A 17,600-nucleotide genomic window follows, 5' to 3' on the forward strand; every position below is an offset into this window, starting at 1 on the left:
CCTGGACTACACAAGGAGAACTCTTGAGAGAAATACAGAACAAGACAGAAATATCATGTTGGAGGAAGAAAAGAAAGAAAGGTTTGGCAGAAACATGGCAGAAATGTGAAGCTGAGGAACATATAGAAGAGAATTTTAAAAAATGTGTTCTAGTGGACAGTGTTTTTCAAGAAGCTACAAGAGAGGCTGGGGATATAGCTGAGATTGCTAAGTGTTAGCCTCACAAGCAGGAAGTCTTGGGTTTGATTCCCAACACCAGAAAGTAGTGCTATACTCTGATCTCTGGAGGTGGGCACAGGAGCTCAAGCTCAAAACCAACCTGGACTACATAAAACCTTAACTCGAGAAAACAAACTATACAAGACACTATTCTTGCCCAGATGTCTAGATCCAACAAAGTGGACACCAGCTAACAAGCTGGAAAAGTGACTCATCCACAAAACTGTAGACAAATCATAAAAATCCATAGAAAATCTGACAAGCCAGGTTCACAAAACTGGAGGTGGCCAGGGAAACTTCACTATAAGAAAATACAATGAATGACCTGCCACAGAGACCATATGTCTTGGATGCTACCACTAGCAATGTCACGCAGGACATTTGACACTGCCATTTCAAACTCAGGCTCATACCTTGAGTTTCTGATGCCACTCATTTCCCTTTGTCCAATTTCAATTTGTTCAGAACTAATGACTCTGTTGATTCAGAATGTCAGAAGGTAGGAAGAGAAAATCCATCTCTTTTTCTCTGCCTCCCACAAAGTCTTTTAAGGAGAATGTCTTTACATGAAGAAGATGGTAGTGGCTGTTTCTTGTGCAACTGTTATATTCAAAATCATATTCTAAGAACTTTACTGCCAGTGGTTTAATCATCACACACATTCCACATTAAGGACTGCTTCTAACTGAATACGGGTTAACTGAAAAATTAAAGAGAGTAGTATGCTATTACAGTTAATCCTGATGAAAGGAATAAGGCATAGGTTCAAATTGAAGCAGCCAGGTTGGGGAGTTCTTGTAAGTAACAACATGATTTGTGTTTTCATGCAGAAAGGCTAGGAGAGCAGAGGAGGCAGGAAACAGAACAGATGTTGAGTTCCTAATCTTGGATAACAGTACGGGGGAAGATGGGTTGAGATGCCAGGGTAGAAATAAGCCAATGAAGATGGTTTGGGGTCCTCAAGTCTTGATTTCAGATTTTCTCAGAGTAATGAAGTCACTTCTAAATAAGATGCTATAGAAGGCAGTGAACGGGGTGAATCTTGACACAGCTACTGTGTAAAAGACAAAAAATATTCTCCCGATAGGGACCATAAAAAGCAGACACTCTGGTCCTTTCTGTTTGGATAATTATATCAAGAGTCCAGTTGAAATGAAGAGGTGGTGGTAAATTAATATTTGAGGTTTCTTGGTCACATTAAACAGAAACCAAGGGTCAAAGGTAAGAGAGTAGGTGGACTAGACAACTCCATTATATCTCTATTACAATGAACACTGCCTTAATTATAATGGCTATCATTCATTGTTTGACTTCTATGCATCAAACATACTGTTAAATTCTTCATATGTATCATCTGGATTCATGCTCATAACAAATCCATGAAATGGATCCTGTTATTATCACATTTTTATAGACAAGTAAATTGAGACCCATAGGGATGTAAATAACTTCTTCCCAGTCAGAGAGCTAGTGAGTGGTGACATGGAATTTTCACCTACTCATGCCAGCTAGGGCACTGCTACTGGAATAAAAGGCTGGAGACAGAGCTGGGGAGGTGGCTCAGTAGGTAAGAGCACTGGCCATGCAAGCATGAGGACTTGAGCGTGAATCCCCAGAACCCATGTTAAAAACAAACAAAACAACAACAACAACAAAACAACAACAACAACAGAAACCATGGCTGTGTGTCTGGAACCACAGCATTTGAGAGGAGAGACAGGGATATCACATGCCTGGTCCCATTCCTGAAGGGGACCAAATACTCTGGCAACTGACTTACAGCTCTCCCTGAATTAGGGTGTAGAACACAGTAATTGGTTCAAAACTTCTAACTCCATCAATGCTCGTGTGAACATTCTTCCAGATTTTTAGTCTTCCAACTCAAGCATAAGCTAGGATTCCAACCAATCATTATATAAAACTTAGTAAAGTAAATGTTTGTAATCCTCTGCATATGGAGATGCTGTATATTTTTATTTAGGCAATTTTATGTATATCCTATTTTATGCTGAATATGTAAAAAATTAATTGTATTTGAGTTTTTCCAGCACTCTAAGGGAAGCTGGAGATGGCTGAATAGAAAATGACTTTTAGCCATAATGTTACATTATATTTCCTTCTGACAGGAAGCTATGCCTCCTAGAAGGAAGCTGTTTTTTGTCTTGGTTTGCTTTTATTTTTTTCTCTTTTTTTCAAATACAAAAACACATTGATACCATTGTGCATATATGTATATGTATGTATGTATGTATGTATGTATATGTACATACCATATGTATATATGGTGTTCCACAGCTCATACTAGGAAAAGTCTAGTGATGTCTCTTAGACCAGAACTCTTCCTGGAGATGTAGATCAGTTGACAGAGTACTTGCCTAGCATTTTGGTCCCCATCACATTATACATACCTCAAGAGAGTTGTTGAACTAGAAATATTTTTATTATTTAGTATATTGATTTTTAAACATTTCTTCTGAAGATATTTTGAATTGCTTTTTCTACATGAAAATCTATTACATTTGCTTGGGACAAAGGTCTACCACAAAGTAGAAAAATATGACACAGGGTCAATGTTGACTCATCAAGACCATGTACTTATGATTCATGATACCCTGAGGATATACTCAAAAACTTTATAAAGAAGATAAAAGGAAATATTAAGATTGATTAAGCCTGTGTCCAGTAATCAGAACTTTAGTCATTTCAGTAGAAATATTTAAACAAAATAAAGTTATAAAGCTATGTTTACCAAAGGTTCCTCTGGAATTCCAGTAAAGAGGCCTCTCTTGTTGACTAACTCCATGTTTAGCAATGGGATGATTTAAATGTCACTTGCAAACATTAAGGTTTCATTTTCTGTGTTTCTTTTCAATGTCTTCCAGTTTTCTGTCTTCTTTTGTGTTTTAGATCCTTTTCTCCTCTCACAATAATGCTAGGTGATAGTCAAATGAAGGCTTGATCTGGTTTTACTTTAGTTTGAACACCCATTCTTCACCTTTACGATTTCCTACTGTCAATGAACATGCTCTAAATGGAGTGGTTTTTCAATGGTATGATGGCCCAGTCACAGGCAAAATCCAGGTAAGGTGCAAACCGTGGCCATCATGAGGATAATGGCCTTGGCCACTAGTCATACTCCCTGTATAGTCTCTCTGCATACACAAACTATCTTTATGGATCTGGTTCCAACTTGCAGCCCATTCTATTCAAGGCTTGACTTTCCTGCTCTCAGATACAAATAGGTCATCTTTCTTCCCTCCATTCCCAAGGTCAGAGGACTGATGATGTCAAGAGTGTCACATAGTGTCTAACATCTGGGAGCTCTTCTCACACTAATTCTGCTACTCTGGTTCTCCTCAGCTATGAGCCCTTGAACTAAAGAATTAGTGTAACTTTGCCTCTGTTTTCTTACCTATCTAATGGCATAATGATAGTCTCCACCTGGTGCTTCCCGTGGAGCACAGGATAATATGTGCAAACAACATGGTTATTGTGATGACCTGAAGTGAATGAACGGCCACCTCATGCGGTGGACCAAGCAGGAAGGGGCAGGGAGGGAGGTGGCACCTGAAGTCAGGGCCTCCACATAGCAGCTTCCTTTCTGCTCTCAACCTTGCCTAACATTTGTTATCTGCTTTCCAGATCCTTAGCACCTAGAATTCATCTCTCTCTCTCTCTCTCTCTCTCTCTCTCTCTCTCTCTCTCTCTCTCTGTGTGTGTGTGTGTGTGTGTGTGTGTATCAGGGTGTGGCCAGGTAGAGTCTTACATACTATGAGTCCTGTATTGATCACAAAATCATCCTATGGAAGGGGGAGTTAAATTAGAGCTCACTCGTGCACATGCAAAGAGAAGGAGGGAGGAAGGGAGGGAGAGAGGAGGGAGGGAGGGAGAGAGAGGGGAGAGAGAGAGAGAGAGAGAGAGAGAGAGAGAGAGAGAGAGAGAGAGCGCACATGCATAACAATTCTTTGACACTGTAGTGGCTTGAATGAGAAATATCCATTAACTCACGTATTTGAACACATGGCCCCAGTTGGTGTCACTGTTTGGGGAGGTTATGGAACTTTGTTAGGACATACAGTACTATTGGAAAATGATTTGCTGAGGTTGGGATTTGGGAGGTGATAGCCTCATCCCACTTTCAGGTTTCTGCTTCCAGTCTGCAGCTGAGATGTGGTCTATAGCCTTCCTGCTCCTGCAACTCCCTGCCATGAAGTCCCACCATGATAGACTCTTATTTTTTGGAAACTGTAAGTCAAAATAAACACTTTTGTCTACAAGTTACATTGGTCACTGCATTTTATCACAAGACTAGAAAAGAAACTATTTTCTCTCACAGACGTATTTAATGTGTTTCTGTCATCTCACCTTCACCTGTCATACTCTCTCTTCCCCACAACTCTTATTGAAGCCCTTCTCAAGTCTCCTCTACTTTTACTCTTTTGTCTTTTGTTTTTTGTTCTTGTTGTTTGCTTGCCTGATTGTTTGATGACCTACTAAATTTGATTAGAATTGCTCGAATGAGCATGGGCAAGTTTTATTTACAAGTACAACTTACTAGTGGCTACTAGTGGCTGAGGAAAATGGCAGATAAGGCAAGTGATCACCATGGTGGGTGTGCTTTATGGAGCTCTTCCCCATCCATGATGGACTGCTGGCTGGCTCCACCTTGTTCAAGCTTTGTGCTGACAACCAGTGTAGCTGTGAGTTCATAAGTTCAACAACCATATCACATCAAAAGACAGCATTTTACAACACTCCTCCCCAAGCCACAGCTTTTAAATTCCTCCTGCTCCCTCTGCACTTTGGAGGGGTGAGATAGATGTCCTGTTTAGAGCGAAGCACTCAGTAGTCACTTATACTCAGTACTTGGACCAACTATGAGTCTCAGCATTAAGCATCTCCCATGACAAACAGAAACTTCTCTGACCAAGGCTGACATCAGCACTAATTTATGGCTATAAACATAAATATTTATAAGGCAGTTTGACAACATGTTTAGCAAAACAACAGTAGTAGGTTGCCTTAAGACCTACGCTTTCCTGAGCCAGGGCCTTTGGTGGAGTCTACAGCACTAGGTATGAATTTTCTACCGTGAAGCAGGCCTCAAATCCAATCAGAAAGTGGTTGCTTCATCCTGTGCCAGCCATACCACTATTGCACCAGTGAACACCTCTAGCCTGACAGGGAAGTATTGTACACACAGGGTCTGCCATTGGGTAAGCCCATTGATGACTTTTCTCCTATATAGCATCCTTCAGTACTATGAAAGCTATCCAGCAAAGAGGAAGCTTCCAGTTCAGTTCCATTTTTATTTCTTATTTCCCATAACAACAGTGTGTTCTATCTTCATCCATAAGATCTTACCATCTAATTGTGGGGAGGGAGGACAATATGTGGATATTGATAAGTAATGTGGTTAGAACCTTCCGAATACCTTTGTTTGCTTCTCTTTTCCCAGTCTTGTTTCTTCAAATCCTCTTTTTATGTCACCTACAAACTTATCAAGGCATTCCTATAAACACCACTATTCACTCTTCCCCCCCCCCCCCCCCGGGCTGGGGACCAAACCCAGGACCTTGCGCTTCCTAGGTAAGCGCTCTACCACTGAGCCAAATCCCCAACCCCTACCACTATTCACTCTTAAAGCAATGTTTCACTTGAAAAATTCAAATATAATCTCAAATGAGAATGCACCACAGACCACCATAGAGGCCCTGAGGAGACAACAAGGTTAGTATGAAGTTACCTGTTACATCAATAAAATGTTGTTAATGGTAAGACTATTGTACTCTTTAGATGCTTAAAAAAGCTGTGGTAGTTCAAGCCTGTGATCCTAGGAATCAGAAGACGACTGCAAGAGGATCATCTCCAGTTCAAAACTAGCTTGATCTTCATCATGAGTCTGTGACAAAACCTTTTCTGAATGAATGAATGAATGAATGAATGAATGAATGAACGAACGAACGAACGAACGAATCACAATGCTATTAGGGTTAGCTGCAAAGTTGTATGAAATGAGAATCTTCTGAATTCATTTTTCTATGTGGATAAGAAAGGTTTAGCTTCACTTACAAATAACATGTTTGTGAAGTCACTTCTCTCCCACCATTTCTTCAATCTCATTATTATCTTCTTAAGATTTTGAGACTATATTTTAATTACAACATTTCTCCCTTCCTTTTACCTCCTTTCCTTCCTTCCACCTGTTCAAACAAGGAGCAAAATTTCATCCTGAACTGGTCGGTGCACCCTGCACAATCCATATGAATATCTTAAAGGTACTAAAATTTTGGCTATGAGACTCATATATTATATTATGTACACCTTTGACAAGATTTATCCTCAGAGATGCTGAACTGACCTGCTGATCCATCCTCCCACCTCCTGATACTGTGCAGAGACTCGCTACCAGAACAACTTTGGGATTGCTACTGATTCCAGATGATCTTGCCTCAGCCAAACTTTCAGATTGGTCCAATCAGAACTTCAGTCAATTTCTGAGCCTTCTAAGCATACAGAGACTGGATAACAAATGATAAAGCTAGGTTTCTTAAGCCTAAACAATTTTTCTCATTTTCCTACCCCTTCTCACCCATTTAAAGAATTTCTCGTAGCTCCTATTCAGCAGGAATAAGCCATGGAGAGTTGTCAGCCCTATTCCTTGGGTTTGAGTATCTGGTTATGACTATTTTACAAATTATGAATAGGTTGTTATTTTAAGGGATAATTTGTGTAAATGGTCATAATTTTGAACAGGGAGGAAATAGATTGAATGGATTACTACATTTATTCTTGAGCAAAGCATTGTGTAGCCATAATTTTACATTTGTTAGAAATCTTTGTAATTGGTGTAAAATTAGAGTTATAATTTCTCACATTGGTACAGAACTTACATATTGATATAGAATTAAGATTTTCCATTGGTATAAATTTGTATATTGATGCAAAATTGGAAATTAGTATTGTTACTCTTAGATAGTCATTGTGACTTTGCAACTCATTTAAGAACACAAGACTTTGACCCAATTTTTTATAGCTGCTATTATAAACTGTTTAAGATGATTAAGTACTAAAAGTTAAGGGCTAAATAGTAAACTTATGGTTATATTAGGTTCAGATTTAATTATACTAAGGTGTTTTCAATATTATTCAATTAGAAATAGCTAAGGGTAGTCAAGGTTTAACAGTTCTGATATACTTTATATATATATATATATATATATATATATATATATATATATATATATATATATAGTTTTCAAAAACATCCAAAATCCACAGAATCTGACATTATTATTAGAAATTTTGACTAGATACATATCTGCTGCTGACTGTACCTGCTTCATAGTTCAAAGAAGATACTGATACTGACACCTCCTCCTGGTGAGGTTACTTATTGTGGCCAGGTAGCCACTGGGCAGAAATTATCTATATCATCTGCAGACAAAATACTGTCCAAAAAGGACAAATGAGGTATAGTCAACTGCTAAGCTCTGCCAAGACATGGTAAGCTAGTCTATCATATTCCTGCTTCATTTCAGGATCTGCCAGATGGTTCTGGGCCAAAGGGCTAAAGACAGATACTCTGACATTTCGAGGAATGGGCGACTGTCCAAGTAGTCAGCTGTCTCTACAATTGGTTTAAGCTTTGGAAGCTATGCTTTTGTGATTCCTAAATATCCAGGTAATATTTAATTCATTCTTGGATTTCTGATGAGGTTGAAGACAAGTTATAGTTTCATAAGCAAACTTAAGTTGTTTAGCATTGAGAGATAGGATATAGAGCTGAAATCATGGTTTTCAGGTGGTAATAAATATGATGGATTGGATGTTAGTTGTATATCATACTCTGCAATTTACATAATTGTTATTGTTATGCTTGCTTTATGCCTGAGAAAAGAGCTCTTTTAATTTGAATAGAAAAGTTCCTCACCTTTTAGGGATTTAATGCTTTGATTAAATGGGGAATCTGTCAGTCCAAATGCTGAAGGTCCTTGTCCCTAATTGGTTTTTGATCAATCAATAAAGATGCTAGTGACCAATGGTTGTGCAAAGGGAGACAGGGCAGGCTCTTTAGATTTATATAGGCTAGAACCTGGAAAAGGGGAGACAGAATGGGGGGTGGGGTGGAAGATGGGACATAGGAGCCACAGGAGAGAAAGCCAACCAGCCATGTGAGACTTCAGGTGGATAACTACTGGCCACTTCCCTGGTTGTGCCTGGGGTAGCAGGAGAAGGCTTAGGAGTGCCTAGCCTTTGAGCTAGTCAAGGCATTTAAAAATTAACTGGTGTGTGTGTGTGTACATGTGCATGTGTGTGTGCGTACGTGTGTGTGTGTGTGTGTGTGTGTGTGTGTGTGTGTGTGTCTTCCATTCACGAATCTAAAGAGTTCCTGGGCTGGTGGCTGGAATAGCATTACCTGCTGGGAGCACTGAGCTTGTAGCTATACTCACTGCTACAATATACCCTTCCTTGCTCTCTTTCAAATTCAGCTTGTCATCAACCATTATTGAGTGCACATACATATTTCAAATATATATATATATACATACACACACACACACATATATATATATATACGTATATGTATATACACATTCTTAAATATAACATATTGAGTTACATTTAAGAATATAACTCATATAATGTCAGTTGCATGCATATTTTCAGTGATGACCACTTGGCACTGGATAACCAATGGTATGCTTTTCCTGGCCAGGACAATCCCTCCCAGTCCCAATTTTATTCAGTTGCCTCCAGTTCTTTGTGTATAGTTGAGGCCTTTTGGGCTTTTCCTCAACTAGTTTTGCCTTCCTTGTTAAACTCACATTTTGGCAGTCATGTTAGTGAGACATTTTTACAAGTATAGCCTCTGATGTTATTAGGAAACATGATCTTACAGGAAAGTCCCTGATTCTCTGGCTCTTAGAATCTTTCCCCAAAACTTAGTGTGGGGTGTTTTGTAGATAGACCTTTTGATACTGGACTCTGCACGTTGATTGTTTGCTGTTTTCTGTAGTACAATTATATCTTTATCTCTCTGTAAAGAAGCCAATGGTTCCTAAAGATCAAGGAAGAAAATATTCATTTCCCTAAATTCAATAGTTAAACCCTTTGCATAAATTTATAAGGGCCAGATAAGTGACTTAGTAGTCTAAACACAATGAATGATAAGTAAGCCTTACATGGTTTTAACAGGTTCTTTCCAGTATCCCAAGTGTCTTGCATCTCTTAATTTATTCATGTCTCACAAGTTTTGGAACCATGGAGAATGAACATATTAGCAGACATAGAACGGATGCTATTATTATCCCATGTTAAAAACAACAAGCCCAGGGCATAAAGTGACTCTCATAGGACACACAGCTAGTTGATGATACAGGAGGCATTTGAATCCAGGCAGTTTCTCTTTAGCCACTTAAGTAAACTTTCTTCTCTCAAATAAGAATGAATATATTCCAAGAACGTTCTAAAACAGTTGTAGTTTCAATCTCAGAAATGGAATTTTGTGAACTCACAACATATAGCCTTCTAAAGAAATGAAAACAAACAGGATCTAACCTGAAAGGGTGACGCTAGGGTGTATGTGACAAAGTTGAAAAGATAAGGTGGGATAACAAACAAATAAAACTTTATAGCCTTTATTTAACACATGTTTTCCAACACCACAGACTGAATGAGAAGAAAGAACACACACTAATACCTTTATGGCATCACACTTGGCTCCAGAGTCCAGGCTCTAGTGTCTGATGACTGGGAGGATTTCTCTGAGTAGCATCTAGATTAAACATGTTGGGAAAAAACCAGTTGCTCTCAGTAAACCAGAAATTCTTGATCTCAAGCCAGACAAGAAGAGCCATCCTGAAATGAGAAAGGACAAGATCAAGGAAATGTTGTGTTTAGTAAGCACCTAAGCAAGACTGATGCAAACTGAAGGTTTTGCAACCGTTCTGCTGGGACTCTTTCATGGTGGCTTCAGTTGGCTCTTCTCTAGCCCTACCTCCCAACTTACAATCATAAACAATGAGATTCTGTACCATTTCTCTTTTACTGTGAAAAATTGTCTGGAAAACCCAGTCTCATTTCCTACTAATAAAAACCAAAGATGCCCATAAAAAAAGGCTAGTGTGACTAACTGAACCCATAGGCAAAGAGTTTAACAGCATAAAAGTCCATTCGTTTGCTATTAAATTGTCTTCTGTTAGTATTTCAAGGTGGTCTAAAGTGACTTTCTCAACATAGAAAATATTAATTCAAACATCTCACTACACAGCCTTCTGACCACGTAATTAACTTAGAATAATATACTTTGCAGTTTAAAGTACTTTTCCTATACTAAACCGCAAAAAGTATTAATGGCATAAATATCTGTGGCAAAGTTAAGTGGTTATGATTCTTTTACTTATTGTGTCAACAAAACCCTTCTGAGAATCCAGAACACAGTGGAATCCAACAATTGATTCTCAAATCTGTAAGTTAATAGGAGTTAAAGAAAACATACTACTTCCAATAATCTATTCATTTGTCACAGTGTATTGTATAGCTAAAAACATAAACTTACTTATATAATAAAGACAACATTAAACTCCTTGTTCTTCAGTTTAACATACAAGAACATTAGAATTTCTTTTCAGGCTTGTGAGTTTTAGAGGATTCTGGCACATTAATATTATAAAATCTAGAGTCATTTAGGAAATGCTGACAAATTTGGAATCTTATTCTGTTTGATGGTTGCCTCTTTCAAAGTGTCGTTGAACAGGTTTCTGCCTGTATCACCAGTGTTTATCCCATGTCAGAACTTGATTCATCCCACCTTGCGTATAGAACAAGTTTCGCTTGTTAAGTCACCACAAAAGAAAATGAATCTCCACTCTGGATTGAGAAAACTTTTAATGATTGAATACAATGAGCATCATTAGGAGAAACAGGAACCAATGGAGATTTGAAGTCCTCCTCTGGGTGCTAATGTGGACTCTAGTAGCACCCGAGGCCAGTATAGTACGTTATACTATCAAGTCATCTCTTACAGGAACCTCAAAGGGACACTACGGTCATTTTGCCTCTTCCCAAGATGTGAAGACATAGAAATACCAGGGGACTCAATAAGATAACACTCACAGCCTATCCAGCATTGATACACTAAGGGAAAGTGTCCCACCTTAGTGACATAAGACACTAGGCCTGAGCTACTTCTCTTCTGGAGTGTTAAGGAAATCATCTCTTTCTTTGAATTTTGCAGAGAGCCCTAGTAAGTTTGGCAGAAAACATGCCTTATGGAAAAATGTCTTGAGAAGAAGCTATAAAATGACATTTTCACTTATTACACATAGACAGAGGTTGTAAGAGTGGTGACTGGGGTATAATGACTCTCTGGTCTCAAAGATAGTCGTCTCTTAGCAAGAACTCCCTGATGCTTTTAAGTGATGGTGACCAGAAGTCCAGGTTTACACAGAGAGTGTCAGTGTTGTTGGCACATAATTATGGCGTTGGACCTGTCATTCTTAAAAACAATTCTAGATTGGGTGCAAGTTCATCAGATTTATATAAGTGTGTAGTTCCACATCTAAAGACATATCTTTAAAAGACGAACTAGCAATAGTGTATGGTGGGCAGTTGCTACCTATGTTCACCCTGTCCAAGCTTCAAGTAAGGAATTCAGAGACGGTACTCATCACACAGTTTTTTAGGGAAGCTCAGTGCATTGACACATGTGGATACATCCACTTCTGTACCCCATAAGAAGTTGGGAACCTGGAAATTGCTCTAGAACTTAAACTCTCTATCCTCCATACCCTTTTGATCATACTGAAAGAAAATTCTCGAATGAGTTGTTTCAGATAAATGTGGGACTTTCACAGCACCATGCTTACCCCAAACTCTCTGACATGAGGGCTTTTCTACAATTCAGGGTGCTTCAAAGACCCAAATATTCTATTTCTGAAAGAAGTAAAATGAAAAGGCAGGAACTTGGCTCCTTCTGACTGCCTGTCTGGTTAAATGCAAGTCCTTGCATCTGCAGACAACATGCACTTAACAACCAGAGAAAGCCAAAACTTTCTGTTCAGATTGATCTCAATTAAACACAATGAGCATTATTACTACACAGCCTAAAAGGGGATAAGGAGCTCAGAACACAGATTTCCCTCTCACCATTCAGGTTAAATACTGCCAAATTAAGCATTTAACCAGCAAATATATTTGTCTTATTTTTATTTTGGTTTTCATTGTAATATTCTTGGAGAATTTTATACACACATACAATATATTTGCATCATTTGGAAACCTCTCCCTAACTCTTCATGGATCCCCTTCACACCCTGTAGACACCTCTCAACTTAATGTCCTCTTTTTATTCTTCTTCTTTTTTTCTTAATAGTCCAGAATGTTCTATTGCACACATTCAAATGGGCATGGAGCCATCCAAGAAGCACATTCAATCAACCAGGGCCACACACGCCCTTAAATTAAACTGAGTCTCCTCTCCCTGGCAGCCATCAGTTGTCAAAACTGCCTCAGCTAGAGTCAAGACTCAAGAACCCTTTGCTTATCAGTGATCAGCATAGTCTTATACAGGAAGTTCCCACTTCAAAAGGGACCTAAGACCAGGAACCTTTATTTTTGTCATGCCTAATGTGCTTTTCATTTTGATATCTCAAAATTTCTTTATTTGCCAAGAAAATAAATCTCCTCTGCCACTTTCTTTCCTGAACTTCTCATCAAAAGTCAGTAGAAAGTATAATTTAAGCTTGGTGTTTTCTGACGAGTCTGTGCTTGTTAACTCAGAGGTACTATTCCTCAAGTTCATTCTAGCCATCCCATAATCCCTCTTTCAAATGCCAAGCATAGCGTGCTGAGTGTGCTCAGTAAGTATTTGGTGACTACAAATGCAAACACATTTTTCCCATGTCAGTCACAAACAGAAATTGGCACTGGGGTCAGTAGCACCTGTCACCATGCGTTATTATTCATGTTGTTATTCATACCTTGAATAATAGAATCTCAAGATGCAAGAAATAGAATCTCAGCAAACTCTTAAAAGTGCGTTGGGTCTATGAAATGACTCAAAGTTTTGGATTACAGACACAGAAACTAGAAATGACTGTGTCAACCAGACTAAGGCAGATAAAAACACACTGCATCTAGCATTACTCCGCACATTACAAGTTTCACTTGAACAACACCAACAGCTCTACATGTGTCACAATAAAGCAACTGCCATTAGAACCTGAGGCGTATGTGGACATCTTTACTGTCTAAAGCTAGAAAACATTCGTTCCCTGGGCTACAGTGCAGTTCCATTAGCACAGTGTTTGCCTGGCATCCACAAAACCCTCCCTTCTGTCTCCAGCAATGAATAAATCAATATGCCACATACTTTTAATCCCAGCCCCCAAGAGGCAGAGGCAAAAGGGTTGAGAATCCAAGGTCAGTCTTGGCTACATGGTTGGTCTGAGGTCAGTCTGGACTACATGAGACCCTATCTCAGAAAGAAAATATTTAACATAGTTATATCAGATATAAATACATCCCAAATTACTGGCATTTCGAGCTTAAATTACAGTGTTAATTTATTCTGTTAAAATTTTAGCTCTACTGAAGGGGTTTGCACCCGTATAAGAACAATACCAACCAACCAGGGAATAAACCAACATCCAAAGACTATACATGGACAGACTCTGGCTCCAGCTGCATATGTACCAGAGGGTGGCCTTGTTGGGCATCAATGGGAGAAGCCTTTGGTCCCGACAAGGCTCAGTGCCCCAGTGTAGGGGAATGTCAGGGCAGGAGGCAAGAAGGGATGGGTGGGTGGGGTAACACCCTCATAGAAGCAGAGGGGAGGGACGGGATAGGGGGTTTATGGACAGGAAACCAGGAAAGGGGATAACACATGAAATGTAAATTAAAAAATCCAATAAAAAATGCAAACTCTTCAGGTTAAAAAAATGTAGCTCTAGTTGTACAAAATGGTATCTGCAAGCTACAGTATGGTGGTTTGTACACTACATCTGGACCTAGTCCCTCGTTTCCTCTCTTGGAAGAATATACTGTCAAAGAGGCTTTTGATGTTGTTGTGACCATCCACTTGCCTTTTTGTCTTTTCAGAGAATATTCGGCACTTAAGACTTCTGTAAAAATTGCCAATAACAAAATTGCCAGGGTTATCTCCCTCTTCTGATCATTATGTAAGAAAAGTAAAGACTGGGTTTTCTCTAAGTTGGATATGAGACATAAGGCGTTTTGAGTGTTTGTTTATAAACAAGTTATGGAAACATTGTCCATACTTACTACATCGCAGAGCGTGGAATTAGAATAGAAAAGAGCCCATAGGAGAAGGTCTCCATCATTATCTACAAGCTACTGTTCCCCTTTGTCTCTCCTTTCACTCCCACTTATCCAACAACAGATCGACTTTGTGCCTTCACCAGTAGACAAATGAATGCTCTTAAGTTGTTATTTAAATCAATATTAAGAAGTCTGCAGCTTCATTTGAGCCACTTGGTTTGATGAGAGTATTATAATTAAAATATCATGCTGAAACATGGAGGTAAGAGGAAGGAGACTGGGTCAGAAAATGAAGCAAAGTGATTCTCGGGGTACATAGAAGGAACATGCTCACCATCACTGGGGCCATGCACATACCTGGGGCCTAAAGCCTTCTTCTCTGCTCTTATTGGGATGTCACAAAGTGACATGGGCCTCACAAAGAGTAAGAGTGCCTGCTGTGTAATCTTGAGAATCTAAGTTTGGTTCCCAACACCCATGTAAAAAGCCTGGTTGATTGCATGTTCCTGTAACCCCAATAATGTGGGGAGCAGAAAAGGGAGGATCTCTAGTGGCACAAAGGACACCATCCTAGCAACAGGTTCAGTGGGAAACCTTGCTAACCTGAATGTGCACATCTATGTGCACTACCCATGCACACACCTTACACATACACCACAGCCAAGTAGCACAGTCAGAGTATCTTTCTTGTTGTTTGAATTATGCCGCATTCTGAACTAATGGCAAGGACATAATAAAAAGGGAAAAGAAGTGGTCTTAGACCATTGGGGTTTAAAGATCCTATGTGAAATGTTCTCCCTATACTTCTATCTTGACCTGGGATTCTGCCTGGCACAAGACTATTGATAGCAATTGATTAACCCCAAGTGCTGTGATCTCTGTCCTTTTACAATGTTCTTGGATACAAAACAATAAGAGATCCTTATAACTCTGAAAACTAAAGAGTAGGCTTCAATGCTTTCTCTTGTGTATTATTCAGAACTTAATCAAGATATCAAGTCACTATTTTTAATATTCTAGCAGCCATTCTGTACAGGGTATCAGTTGTAAGTTCCTACACGTATACATGTAAACAGCCAAGCTATGATCATGGCACTGGGGAGGTTGAACATGAGGATCATGAGGTCAATCTGAACTACATACTGAGACCCTGACCCTTCCCCCCAAAATTCATAAAGCATGCCTTTTAATACCAGTTTATGGGTTTTCTTACATAGTCTATAATAAAATTGTGACCATGGAAATCCTGGAAAAAAGCAGCTTGAAATTAAAATTGGGTTTCTTCAGGAATAAAATTAAGATTACGTTCTCTGTGTAACTGGACATGATAACTATTTTAGCTGGATATTTAGTCTATTTTCTGTCCAATCATCTTGAAATGCAAACAGGTGCATGTTTCAATACCTAGTTTTCTCAAATACTAGTCTAGACACATACATTATGAGTATTTATGGAATTTTTAAAAATATTTTAGTGGTTGGCTCAACCAGGAAATCAGTGTTTAACTGTTATCATTTATTTTGCTAATTTATTTTTAAGTTTCTATGTGGTTTTCATGGATGCTTATGATGGGAAAACATGAATTTAACCCAAATTCCTAATTTTGAAACAAATTTAACTAACAATAGTTTGTCACGCATCTCATATGACCCTAAAGTAATTATATTATTAATCGTCAGGAAATCAGTAGAGGGGTTAGAGTTCTGTCCTGGCTGTCACATAAGGCGAACTAAAGCTCCATCCCAAGGTAGGAATGGCCTTTATGTTCTTATCTACAAATAAAAATGTGTGGTAAGTTCCAAAGTTCCTTAGAAGCTTTGTGGCAAGCACCGGTAATCCTAGCACTTGTGAGGTAGAAAGGGTCAGGAATACAAGGTCATTCTCTACCACAGAGCAAGTTGTAGCTCAGCCTGGGCCACACTGAAACCATGCACTCCCCCCATACTTTTTTTTAACCCTGTAAGTGCATCCTATATAATCCTACAAATGAAATGTAAAAAGAAATCTAAACAAATATTTTTATAATTTTCATTAAAGAAAATGAGCCATATAAATAAATATACTATATGTACTGCTGAAAATATAGCTAATGAATTAAAAAGCCACAAATAAAATGCTTAGGCTTTAAATCACACACACACACACACACACACACACACACACACACACACACACACACACACTCACTTACAGGTTGAGTCTATACACAGAGTCAGCCTTTACTCAGTCATGCTTTAACCCCTGCCCTGGCTAGAGCTTTACCAATTTCCTTGTAAACCCACAAGGATCACGGTGACATGTCTAGAAAGTAGTTGACGGAGTGCTGAGGTCTGGCAAAACGTGGTAAGCAGAGTGGGTGGGGCGAGCCCGTTTTCCTAGTGAGACATCCTGCCTGTCTGACGAGGACGCTGTGACTCACTGTCGTTGGCACACGTTCAACTGAAACACATCTTGCTTCTCTCCCATTGGTGTGTCTACCACATATCATCCTGGGAAAAGATAACGTGCACCGACTGTAGATGAAGATCGCCCTTCACAGGAGCCTCCGTCTGCAAGTACGCCTATGCCGCTAGACCCTGATACTGGTCAGATTGTCTTCAGGTGACTAAAACGGCTTAAACTGTTCACAACGTTCTGTTTTACTATGTTGTGCATATGCCTTTAAATCCACTGGAAATGACTGTAAATAAATTAGAAATCACTTTCAAACTTTGGAAATCTGGGCGACCCATAGAAATTCTATGCCCCCATTCTTTTTTTTTTTTTTTTTTTTTAGCTTTGGGTTTAATAACTTATTTTTTTTTTATTAACTTGAGTATTTCTTATATACATTTCGAGTGTTATTCCCTTTCCCAGTTTCCGGGCAAACATCCCCCTCCCCCCTCCCCTTTCTTATCGGTGTTCCCCTCTCCACCCTCCCCCCATTGTCCCCCTCCCCCCAACAGTCTAGTTCACTGGGGGTTCAGTCTTAGCAGGACCCAGGGCTTCCCCTTCCACTGGTGCTCTTACTAGGATATTCATTGCTACCTATGAGGTCAGAGTCCAGGGTCAGTCCATGTATAGTCTTTAGGTAGTGGCTTAGTCCCTGGAAGCTCTGG

The 17,600-nt window shown here is 39.2% G+C and overlaps 1 protein-coding gene across 2 annotated transcripts in view; it reads right to left on the reverse strand.

Annotated features, from left to right (window-relative positions):
• The window catches only part of Dsc1 (desmocollin 1), a 57,158-nt gene extending 40,058 nt beyond the window's left edge, over window positions 1–17,100 (reverse strand). Inside the window, exons 1-2 of one of the 2 annotated variants that reach the window (XM_039097287.2) lie at window positions 16,922–17,100; window positions 9,923–10,080 (exon numbers count right to left, since the gene is read on the reverse strand). The gene's annotated coding sequence lies outside the window, so the exon portion shown is untranslated. Of the gene's footprint in view, window positions 1–9,922; window positions 10,081–16,764 lie in introns of both variants that reach the window. The other variant, XM_039097286.2, reaches the window with a different exon arrangement.
• Between the last annotated feature and the right edge of the window lie 500 nt (window positions 17,101–17,600).

Source organism: Rattus norvegicus, chromosome 18 (genome assembly GCF_036323735.1).
Source record: "Rattus norvegicus strain BN/NHsdMcwi chromosome 18, GRCr8, whole genome shotgun sequence".
In the NCBI taxonomy this organism is placed as follows: domain Eukaryota; kingdom Metazoa; phylum Chordata; class Mammalia; order Rodentia; family Muridae; genus Rattus; species Rattus norvegicus.